The sequence below is a fragment of the Varroa jacobsoni genome, unplaced genomic scaffold (assembly GCF_002532875.2).
Source record: "Varroa jacobsoni isolate VJ856 unplaced genomic scaffold, vjacob_1.0 scaffold_689, whole genome shotgun sequence".
In the NCBI taxonomy this organism is placed as follows: Eukaryota; Metazoa; Arthropoda; class Arachnida; order Mesostigmata; family Varroidae; genus Varroa; species Varroa jacobsoni.
This window is the reverse complement of record NW_019213591.1, coordinates 86170-99064: the sequence shown is the minus strand read 5'-3', so window position 1 is coordinate 99064 and position 12895 is coordinate 86170. Positions and strand designations below refer to the sequence as shown.

General features: G+C 43.6%; 1 protein-coding gene across 2 annotated transcripts in view; it reads left to right on the top strand.

Moving 5' to 3' along the window:
• The window catches only part of LOC111262666 (1-phosphatidylinositol 4,5-bisphosphate phosphodiesterase beta-4), a 139988-nt gene that overhangs the window by 41245 nt on the left and 85848 nt on the right, over positions 1-12895 (top strand). The gene's annotated exons all lie outside the window — the stretch shown is intronic.

The window sequence follows — 12895 nt, the reverse complement described above, 5'->3', positions numbered from 1 at the left end:
CTGTATATATATATATATATATATATATATATATATATATAGTAGAAGTAAGAACTATGTAGCTTAATGTGCAAGCCGTCTACTTCTCCGCTATTTGAAGTGGAAAATAAATAAAGAACTTACGTTGTTAATTTGTCCATTTCATGACAGTAATGAAGAACGACATCGCTCCTCCCCACTCGACCGTTGCAAGCAATTTCGACGGCTACAGAAGGTCGGATAGAAGGGGGTGATTTACGAAGAATGTTGCTATGAGGCTACCGACTTTTTGCTTTCGCCGTTTCATCCGTCCTACCGCCCCTTTTTTCCATATCGGCGAAAAAGGGTAGTAATTGTGGTAGTGCGCGTTATGTGTGCCTTGACTACAATGACGCCCCGAAAATTTCCTTACTACTATGCAGTCTACTATTTTATAGACTGCTACACAAAAAACGGTGGAGACGACGTAAATTTTTTTCGTTATTTTGTCTTGTCGGAGATATGTAGTAATGTTGCGTGAGACAACAAAGTGCAGTTCTGCTTGCCATTAAATATGAATTAACTGTAGTGAATAAAGTTATAACAAAAAGGGTTTTCCAAGTTACTATAATAGTGACTACGCAGTAGGTTATTGCCTTGTAATAGGCTATTGCCATCACAGGATCTACCAATTTGAAGCAACGCTTATCGGTACCATTGGGCATATATATTCTATGTGTTCAAGATATTCTGCTAAAATTTGATGGTAACTATTATATGTGTCTACATACAATGCCTTGATTTTTCATCATACGTACATGCTTAAGCAATTGTCTATAATAGATGGCTAGAAAAACGACTGTTGTGAGATACACAGTTCGTGTGCTCGGTCGCGAATGTTTGTGTCATGATGTTGCTATTGTTTGCACTTTTGTTTGATGTCGTCGATGCCATACACGCAAAAGACCGATAGGTCCTACTATGGTCGAGGTCATGAACGTCGTTCCTATCCAAAAGGAATGGCCGGACAACCCCAGCGGAAGTCAACGTCATAAACAGAAAATATCGTAGAACAGCCTATATCACTAACTGGTTTGCCGATCGCTATCTACCCTAAGTTTTTCAAAAAAGCGATAAAGAGGACGATTTCAGTCAACCGACACCATGGCGCCGGAGCGTCTGGCGCCAGCAAACTCACTTCGTCCAACCCGAGGAAACCCTTTCCAAAGCAAGCCAGCCAGGCAAACAGGCCGGCCTTATCACTCTCCGCACGTTCTTCAAGGTTAAAACGTGCACAGGAGGAGCTCTTCGCCGTTTGTTCGTCGATCCTTTTTGCTCTTTTTCAGACAGGGAAGACTTCGAAAACGCAGGCAAAAGTTGGAGATGCGAAGACCCCTCGGAAGGCCGATATCGGCAAAGCAAGCTTAGATTTGGCTCAGTTAATAGGCATACGACGGCAAGGACGACGTAGAAGTAAAGGAACGGCATGACTATTGATGCCGAATCGTACGGAAAAATGAACAATCGAACGACAGGCAGTCTCCTGACTAACCTGCTCCTTGAAGTCACAAGCTTCGACGTAACTTTTCGGATTGGTAAAGTTAGGTAGACCGTCTACTACAAGTGTTGCTGACCTTAAATAAGTAGAAGAACACGACGAGAGGGTGTAGCAACAGCAACTTTAGGACTGTTTTTGCTAGCTCCACCACTGGCCTGGCAAGGCAACGTAGAGGGAAATACAAGGACGGACACAGCAGCCATTGCTGCATCCGTCGCTTCCGCCGCTATCGCTGGACTGAGTGCATGATCACGTATCGTCCCGCTCAGTTGTAATGTGCGCAGATGTGGGATTAAAGCAAGAGTTGCGTTTCGTGCCTGCTACGAACCATAAGATGGATGGTGTCGTCCTTATTCAATAAAGAAGCGACGAACGAGGCCAGCCGTCTTTAGAACAGAGGACTGCAGGAAAATAGAAAGGACAGAAGTAACGAGATATTAGCAGGGACCGACCGAAGAGTAACTGGACGTGGACTCAAGACGGCCATACAAGTTCGGCTCTGCAAACTGGATCTTGGATGGGTTTTAGTCCATCTCTGCTAAGCGAATCGAGACCTAATTATCAACAGCGCTGCTTCTGCTACCGCTGCTAGAGTGGGCTTAAGGGCACGAAGAAAAGCCTACAGCACATCAGTGTCCCGTTCACCAGTCACTCTCAAAAGACGCGTGCATTTTGGATTGCAAAAAGAATTATTCGAAAGATGGTATAGTACATCGGTGTGTGTGTTTGGAGCTCGAGATTTTTACATACATCGAAAATTATTACGAAGTTTCGGTGGTTCCTGTCGTACTATTATTACCACTGTTAAAAAATAAGACAGCCTTAGAGAAACAGCAGCATGAAAAAACTCCACAAATGCGCGCATTTAACTTGATGCAGGATCAAGATACACAATATACCTTCGAAGTTCTTATATAGAAGTTTATGGTTCAGGTTCAGATATAATATCAAATGAAGCTGATATAGCAATTGCTTAGCTACGAGTGAACAAAACGAGCCATAAATATTGCTTTCTTACCGCTTAAATAGATCGATGTATCGTCCGAACGTGCACGAAGATAATATATACCTCCTAGGAATATTATTATTGTTTTGCTGCTATTCATATTGGCCGCTTGTGAATGATCTGGTCGTCGAACGACTACTAAAGTTTCCCCGATGGCGATCAACTTAAAAATTGTTGGCCTTCGTTGGCGTTCCTACTGCTTTTGCCGCTTCGGCTATAGCAGGGGTCAAATTTTTAAAATTTTGCTATACGGCCGCAGTAAAACCTCGTTGACGCCGTTACCATTCGCGGCTTACTTCTAACAAGTTGCAAGTGGCAAGAAATCTTTCGAATAAGCACAGGCTATTGTGCGACTTCGCTTCTTCGTTTTCTTTTTCTGTGGTGATGTTCTTCGCTTCCCACAATCACTATCTTGTCCCTGCGTCGACCTGAGTCCTTTTGCTTCGGTATTTTCTATCTACGCCTGAGCGATTCGCTGGAATTTAAATTCTATTCGCCGAGTTAGGTTAAAGCGAAGGTCGAGTTGGGTCGCTTTAACTTTGCTTGGCTTTGCTTTATGCAATGCAGAACCACTGGAACATCGGCATGATGGTGGCATGAAGTGATCGATGTGGGGGCAGGGAAGTTATTATAACAACTAATTGCTTTTGGCCAGGACTGACCTATATTCTTGGCTTGCCCGCCTCCCTTCTCTTGCCCGAAAACCGTGAGCTTCCCGAAAGCCGCGTGCGACCTTTAACGCACGAGGCTTTCATGTGGTAGCACTTCTTCCTATCCTACAACATCCAGTCCCCTCCATATCCTCTGCTACGGTTCTTGCTGGCTGTCAACAAGGAGAAAAAGGAGACAAAACGGATGACGAGATGATATTAAGCAACAACGAGCCCGTTGGGAGTGATGACAGCAAGCCTGTCAGTGATGGCGGCGGCCGCAGGCCAACAAATGAAGAGTGCCGAAACTGCAGTAAGTCTTACCGTAGAAAAGTAAGGTTTAGCTCATCAGCTTCGGCTCAAGCTCGGCCAGAATTGCTCCGTTCAGAGGCCAGTCATTGCCACTAGTCGTCCTTGGCAGATGAGTAGAATGATGAAGGCGAAGACGAGAATGAGACCAAAATAGGACTAGAAGCCCACTCTTAACATAAATAATGAAAATGACGTCGCGGGACATCCCGTGATCGTAGGAGGAGGACAAACTGTTTCATCTCTATGGTCTCTTTCCTTCCTGCTTTTTTTCTCTCACTTAAGTGAGTCTTTTTGAATGTGTGAGAGCGTTTGCGATAACTATTCGGTGCCTGCCTCACCATCTAAAGGCGTATAAACACTTACACACAGAAGAGGGGCACACTCACCCACGTAGACAATATATGCAGATTATTTCAAATAAAGAAACCGATGACGACTGAGACGCATAGATGATTTTTAGATAAGAGCTACATGATATATTGTAAAAAATATACGAATCTCATTTCTTATACAAAAGGAAATGTGAACATAACTCTAACAGCAATAGTAGAACGGACGGAAAAATGAGCAGAACGTAAAAAACTCATCAGGTAGATGTCATGGTGGCTGAACCAGTTAGTGTAAAAGGACCCTTCGTTTAGTTACTTTCCTTAAAATAACCGACTTCCAAGATATCATTGGTGCTTAATCATGGTGGCGACTCGGGGGTGCACCAAAATCGCTGGTAAATAGGCGAGTGGGTCGAATGAGGCAACACAAAACCTCAGATCAACAGATTTCCTAGTACTTCGCTAAGTATGGGCTGAAAAAGCAGTGTTTCATCCCTTAAGCTAGTCGACTTTTATCTGTATTCTTAAGAGTAGGACCGTTTTTGCGGATACTCTCGAATCTCTCCCAGCAATTATAACAAATATTTGCTCTGTCGGTGTCCTCATCTTTGCCCTTTGTCTCTCATTGCGTTCTTTTTTGCTTCAGTTTCCCTTAACTCCACGTACGGTCCACTCATCTTTATTAGGATTTTTCCTTCGCCCTTAGAGGAAAAACCCTTCTTCCGTTAACAACTAGTGCCTCCCTGTTTTCGTGACCTTTGTCCCATCCCCGTCCCGTCGTCGCTAATCGATCCGCGTATCCCTGCGGCATTTTTCCTGTGGCACGACAGATGTAGTGGCCGCATTAAAAATTCTATTTGTTCGTGTAGTTTCGTTCTTTATTTCTCAGTATTTGTCGCCTATCTAGCCACACGTCATTTAGCTAGCTATTGAACATCATTTTGCTTTATACTTTCAATACTTCAATTCTTTCCAACGACGGCAGTCTGCTTTATTTTTTCTAGAACCGCTGCCGCCCCGCCGCGTTTGTGTCCTCACGTTGCATCCTTTTCCTTGGAAACGTTTGTGTCGTATTACTCCACTCGTATATTTCCATGATCGCTCGCTAGCAGAACGTACTGGACGAAAGCAGCTAATCGACGCTGGAAAATCGTGTGACTCCAACACTGATGAAAAGCGTGACGCCGATTGCGGGCGGCGGAACATAAACAACTATTTTTGCTGCTGACGTTCTAACTTACGTACGACAATGGTATATTAAGGATATTGGTCTACTTATCATTAATTTGAATCACGATCGATCAAACTCGCGTGTGTGTGATACACCTATGATTATGGCAAAGAGACGGCGTAAACGACGATAACAAAAACAATGATCTAATAGCAATAGTCAATACAAACGAGCTAATAACTTTATTTTACATACATTTACACTGTTGTCTATTCTAGTGAAGAGATTATGCGTAGTAGTAGAAGCTACTTGAAAGCAAAATTGGTAAGCATCCCCGACTGATCGTTCGACTGATCGTTTGGTGTTCGGACTATACACGCGCACCAATAAGCGCTTGTCGCAAGTTTCGCTGTTCTCAACATCGAATTCCCATAAATAGGAACATTCACTGTCTGTGTCGGTTTACTTACATTGTACCACCTACAATTGTTGTCGCCATTACCGCTTTTTCGAAGTCGTTCTACTATACACAGTGTTGAAGTGTATGGACGCTTTGTCGTTCTATTGCTGTACTACTTTACGGCATTGCCACCTGGTGGTTTTCTGGCACATTTAGACTGATACGATCTAAAGCGTAACATGCGTTCCGCATTAGTCCATCGAAGGTTTAGTTAGCAGGTTAATGGAAAGCTATACATTAAAAAGTAATAGATGAAACTTTTTTCCTATGTGCGTTCATTAGAAACACTACACATTTGTTGACCTGCTTCAGTGTGTATGACCCGCTGCAGGACTATGCTACCTGGTACCAATTGAGAGTACTGGTTAAACAATGAAGTTGAACTTCGCCTGCTTTCAGTTCCTTCCAGTTTTTCTCTTCTCGTTCAGAATGTCGATGGCTTACGCTAAGTTATACAGGCAACGCTGACAGACGCTTGATAATTTAACTGGTGGTGAAATTAGGCCCGCAGAACGAGACACCATAAGTTACTCTTCGAATATTGCAACACTCCTTTTTTAATCCACCAGCATTCAATCTTTGTTCTTTTTTGATTAACAGTTCCGCGGATCTTTTCTCTACGCGAAGCGGAAGAGCAACCAAGTGTGTACGTATTTTCGTATCCTACTATCTAACTCTCCTATTTTAACAACAACTGTTTTGGTCCAGGGTAGCAATAGATGAGTAACGATGATAGATGACCATAGCCCTATTCCAGGTCCTCATGTGTTCCTTTGGACGACCCCCGGCAAACGCTTCTGTAAAATGCTAATTGAAAACTGGCTAGCTATGGCCTTCTGCAATGGAGTATCCGTTAGCGAGGGGCTACGGGAGAGGCAGATACAGTAGCTAGGCTTTGTTGGGTAAACTGTAGCTATTGAAAAACAGCCTTGTCAGCGAAGCTCTACCAGGATTCTTAGTGTATAAAGAGTATCTATATATATATATATATATATATATATATATGTACAGTTTGTTACTGTGTTCGATATTTTTAACGGTAACAGCAATGGTTCGTCACCGTCTAGTTATTCTAGCTAGTATAAAGCATACATTAATGCGTAACAAGGTCGTAAACGGTCGGGGGCTGCTATCACCAGTCCTCGAAATAGATAGTAGATGAGTCGCCATCGAATTGGAGAACTGGAAAAGACTTAATAAAATATAGAAAGGCTTTCTTTTTAAGGATTAATGTGGCTAAAAACTAAACTGATTGAACCTCCAGTTTTTATAAATAAACCTACAGTAAAACACTTAACATACTCCTGTGTTAAGCTATAGGCCAGTTTACATAAATCTATCCTATAAACAGCAGATAAGAGATTGGCGCCGTCGAAACTTAAGTTAGGGTACTTAAGTTGTTAGACATTGATTCAGACCGACCGGAAATGAAACTAAGGAAAGTAGGGGCCCTCGGATGATGGCGATTGTCCGCGAAAAACCCACAACCTACGGGATACTAGAGGAATGATCGAGAGCAGTAAACTGAAAGGGAGCAAACAGAAGAAAGAAAGTCGCTGGCTTCGGCTTTTGCCCCTTTAAACCCTCCATTTCGTTATACTCGGATTTCAGATGAGTAGGATTCTACAGGCAGCCGTCGCCGGTCGCTTGACTACCGGATCTTGGCAACCTGATCACGTGAGCAGCAAACGCAGCTGTCAGAGTAACCAACACTCCTTTTTCATCTTCCGAAAGGAACACCCACGCTGATCGTGAGACACGGGTTGCCGGCAATCGGATCTAAATGACGATGACGTCGACGCGGAAATGGAATGCATCTCGAACGCTCGAATGCAACTGCTACCGCTGCTGCGCGTTTCTTCTTCGTTTTCGTCCAACTATCGCTCCCATACTTGGCCTTTAATGTTTCCGTCAGTCGCTTGATCTACGGCGCTGGTGTTGCTACGTCAGGCATGGTGGCCTCTGGAGAGCAGCGTAGAGGCGGGTGGGGGGAAGGGGGTCCGTGCGCTTAAAGGAGTCTTTGGCAGCTTGCCCTTAAAAACTACTTGCTTTTCGCCTAATCAACAAGATAATTCGCAGTGAAGCTTGAGAGAGGAACTGACAGAGTATGCAGTTGACTCGGCGGAATTAAAGCCAACCGGCGAGGCTGTGCCTTGGCCCTCATGAGGTAGACATACTTTGGCGATACTATCGGAAATGAACTGTATTACTCAAGCCTTTTGGGAAAAACAAGCGTGTTGAGCTGGTAGATGCCGAATCAGCCCTTTCACGTACGTTATAGTCTCATATGTTACGTTCTTTTTTGTCATAAAGAAAGTGATGAACAGATGCGCGTACCCATTATAATAAGAAAACAGCACTTCACGGATCAAACGGATATTTCGTGACCACTTGACTCGGATACATTTAATCCGCGGTAGCTGATCTCTCGTTGCTCAATGAAGGTGCCCTATGACGATTCCTTTGTCATAGAAGATCAAGCCGAGCCAAAATATAATGGAACTAATCGAACACAAGAAAGAGGAAGATGACAAAAATACAAATGTATCTGTTGCTTAGAACTAGAAACTAACACACGCTTACCCCCCACATAGACGCACACGTCTTCTGTTTCCGCCTCTTCGACTCAAGGTCGTTAGGTCTCTATATGAAGCCCGCTACAGATATTGTGTAGCTGAAATCGTGTGTGCCTAAGCATTTGAGCGCGTTTCTTTTTTTCGAACCTGAAAAGAAGGGAAGAGCAAAGTGATCGTCTATTTTATTCTCGCAAACAATTTTCTCACTTTTATCCCTAGGAGTCGCTTTCCATGATGGACACGTTTGATAGCCTTAGATCGACTTGCCGGCAAAGGACTACGAACCGCTCTGAAGATCACCCGGATTAGAAGCTCTGAGTACAGCCAGGTCAAGGGCCTGCTTCGACCAGCTTCGCTCCTTCATCTTTTCGTGCTCTCCTCCACGTCCAGGAAATGTTCTCGCTGACTTACGGATGTTTGTCTCAGCTCTTTGGTACTCACTCTTTGCCGATTTATGTTGCATTCACCGTTCGTCTTCTCTGTGTTGCCTCGGTTCCCTGCATTCATTTGACTGTACAAATCCGTTTCTTTGCCACAAGAGTCATACAACGGTCGTAATTTATTAGGCTTCCCCTGTCAATAATGCTTTTTTGTACTCTCTCCCGCGTGAGTTGGCTGGGCCGCCCTGCTGTATCGGAAGCCGGCCTGAATTAGCGTGTCCTGTGTCCAGCCTCGTGTTCATCATCAGTTGCCGCCGCCTTATGTTCTTCGCTGTTGTCGACGAAAGCAGAGAACTATAAATGAAAGAGGTATGATCATTCAGAGGAGCGGCTGCGGCTGCCACCGGAATGCAAATGAGGCAATACTTTAGGAAAAAAGGGAATAGTCGTCCTCTTTGCTATCGTAACAGTTTCGCGTGATCTGGCTGTTGGGTGCCTAACGTGGGAGCCTTGGCGAGCCTTGTTCCGTCATGGTTGGCTTTTCACCCCAACGTTATGTATGTACAGAGGTGTCGGCACCAAGCGTTCAGTCGTCTAGAGGACACCCCCAACGTTACGTCTTCTGGGATTTGTTCAGGTTGCTATTATCGTTCTCACCAGTTAAGATCTTTAGTCGAGTCCATGCCAGACTGTTTTAAGCTAAATCGCTCATGGCCGACGGATCGCGTTCGCTTGGTAGGAAGTCCCAGATTTCGTGGAAGAGAATGTTATTGGCGTGTGTATGGCTAATTGTTGCTGACTGATTGTTCCAGGAATAGTATCCTCGTAGGAGTGCAGAGGGAAGTTTTGTTATTTCAGTGGGCACCATACATGGAGGAATTCTGTCATTCCTATATGACGGCCTGCTTTTGTCGAACGATTTGCAGTTTGTAGAAAAAAACGAACACCTCCGCGACGCTGTATCACTCGTTGTGAATCTATTTGAGAGCTCGGTTCTAAATGACTAGAAGTCTCAGGATAACGACAAATACTACTACAGCTCTTTACGTACGTAGACGAATCGTTAGGACAGACGGCTGGACCTTAAGCATGGATATATATAACGTGTGATTTCGGCCATTACTTCGTCTCCAGCGAAGTCACCAGACCGTTCCTAGTAATCATTTTTTTAGAGGTGTTGTTAGCTTTTTGAGATCATTGTTTGCAACCCGTGTGGGAAATAGTTATTGCTTTTCGACATCGGCAATAATCACAAGGAGCAGGAAATGGGTAGGGAGTCTAGCAATGTCGCAGCGAATAAAGACTGTCCTTGGAGTATCAATATCGAAGATTTACTAAACGGAAAGCTTCACGAGAACGTGAAAAAAGAATAATTGCGCAAAAGGAAAGCCAGCAATCTAAATCTCAATTTGCTGTCCTTTTGCATTTATTCAGAGCAAGATAAGATATATAAATAAAAAAAAAATTAAAGATATAAAGGGTAATAAATATAAAATTCATAGCCTGGGAATACGACTTACCTTATGAACCTACTTTGTGAGAGAACACGCCTCGATTCATCTCCGCGTAGTACCTCATTTTCTCTATGTTGCAACGTGTCATTGACCCGTATTATCCTGGAACTGAAACAACTTCTGTTTGTAAAGACAACTCGATATAATGTATTAATCGTATATATAAAATAGACATAAATAAACTAGATCGTTTTCTATTAGCTTATTTGTTTGTTTCCGTCTTCGTTTAGACATTTAAAGTGTATTTAAATAACAAGTGATATATTGCCAATATTCACCATGTGAGCGAATCCGGGTGCGACTGCCTCTAATACGTCTCCACTACTGTTTTCTGCTTTGCTTATGTCGCTGGTTATCATAACTGGGGGGTTCCATTACTGTTTGATTTTTCCTCGACTGGAGCAAACGGGGGATCGACCGTAGGTCGCCTTGCTTTCTCCGCTTTCCTGCAGAGACCGTCAACAAATTGCCGATCTGGGTGCCATAACTGAACGAAGCAATGCCCTGGGAACTCTGCGGGAGATCTGCCACGAATAGTGGTCGTTGCCAGAACTCCTGGGTCTTAGCCCAACCATACTCGATACACCTCCGGGATCCCGCGGGACGTGATACGACAGGGGTAGCTTATCAGTGACCGCAGATGATGGCGCGAATGTAAGCGCCTCTTTTCCTCTGCTATGGATATAAGCTTGGCCTGTTTTTAGGTAGGCTTTTTCGCCACTATCACCGCCTCTATTATTCCTGCTACGTCCGTAAAAAAATCTAGCCTAAAGGTTTTTCGCTGGAAGAACAAATTAATTTGACCGATATTTTTTGTGAAACAACATTGTCTTTGCTTACATTTTCTACGTAAGCAGCGACAATTCTCTAAGTCGTAGTTAACTTTAAGATATTTGCAGATATTAGTAAGTAAGTACATACATTTCGCCCCAATATTTTTAGGTAACACGTATTATCTTAGTATGTAATTATGATGCAACCCAATGGGCAGCTTATTATGCTGCCTGTTAAAGCTGATGTCAAATAGTTAAAAGTAGTGTGTTAGTTTAACAGGGCAATGGTTCATGAAGGGACGCAAAATTTGAAAGGTGTGGGTATGAGTGAGCCCATACCCACGGTTGTTAAGGCAGCTCTGAATCCTGATATATAAATATATTTGTTACTGTGCACTATGATTTCAATATGTTACTTTTGACCGTTTTTCATTGTTGGGCTATTTTACATTTGCTATTGCGAAACAACGCATTCTTTCATGTCCTTTTACTTGTTACATTACGATCGATTACACGTCACGGAGACATTTTATAATTCAAAACACTTCGGGGAATGAACATTGTATAAGCCGTAGTTTATAAAAATACTTTTCCTATGATTTTACTATTATTATCAAGGAGAAGTCGTTGTCACTGAACTTTGCGGGAAAGTGAAAAGTGTTCATGTTTCCCACGGAAGAATCCGCCCAGCAAAACTCGAAGGCCGGTAACTACTGTCTGCCAAGATGACCCACCCAGACCCGTCTCAGCCTTTCGGGAAGTCGGGAGTGCCTCGATAGTGCGGTAGGGATTTCGGCGTCCAGAATCGTACAACTTGCGTTCTGCATGAGGAACGCATCCGCAAAAAAGCTGTGGTCTCTTACACTAACATACGAAGCTAGTTCATAGCGACGGCTGTTGCCATCAAGTTACCATCGTCCTACGTAAAAAGTAAACGAGATACATTGTCGGCTAGTTCCCAAGCCATGAGGCAAAAAGCTATGGCTAAGTCTGCAATGGGAATAGCCAAGGTTTCAGCTTGGTAGGTGCAGTCGGCGTATTCCGTTATGCGTTTCATTTCGTCTTGTCTCAGTTGAGGTAAGTCACCTCTGTCTTTATCTGCCACATACCGTTTCTCTTCTGACCCTTTTCACGACCGTTTTCGCTACCGTTTTACGACCCTTGGGGTTAATAACCCCATAGAACGGTTTTCAGGTCATCATACAGGACGGGTCGTACGCAGCTGTAAGTCATCGCCGTTGTGCCTATTCGATATCACATCGAAAATTGCCGCTCTGGCCACCGTTGCTATACGAGCTAGTCGCACCACGCTACTTATAATTGGTGTTATTCTCAGAACGGGAGCTATTACCAAGACTACAATATTAGGAACAATAACGTGCAGCTTAAGTATCATCTTTTGCAATTTGTCAGCGGCAGTGGTTGTGATCATGGTGGTATTAAGTAACAGAGCCGTTGTTTATCTTAATCGTGGTGTTCCAACAACGTGAGGACGGATGAGTGGACCCTGATTTTGTCGCCTGCACGTAATGGTATCGGGCCGAATATATGAATCCCCATACGTTCTACTAAGGCCATACCTACAGCTATCACGAGCTATCTAAGTTACATGACAGCCGCTTAATCACACGCTGTCAAGAAGCTGCCGTATGTCTGTACTAGAAAAGCTGCTAGGCGTATCTTAAGTGCGGTGCAGTGCTACGCCGCTGTAAACTGTTCCCACTTGAAAAGCGAGAGGCAAAAGACTGAAATAAACAGAGCAAGAACGAGTTTCGACCACTTCATTCGCCCAGCAGGGCTTAGCGTCTACCCCACAGGTCAGTCCTGCAGGTTCGCCCTACGCAAAGGCCTGTATATTTCACAAAAGGTTTTATAAATTGTTCGGATTCCGCTGAGTCTCACAGAGCTTTCGCTAAAAGTAGTTGTGTATAAATTGTAGTTATGTAAATTATTTCTGTATTAATAATTATGTACCTAATATGCGAAACCAAGTGCTAATACTTGATACGCGATAGAGAGAACTTCTCGAGAAGTAAACACACAGACACTAGATGACCTACACACAGGGATAAAACAAAAGATCAATGCTTGAAATTCTACGCTGGTGGGGCTAACAATGCTTTAGAAATTTCGCATTTCGCACTCGTTACGCCCAACTATCATACCGCTTGCAGATAACGTCGTTTGGCTAATCAGTAACCTGTTTGA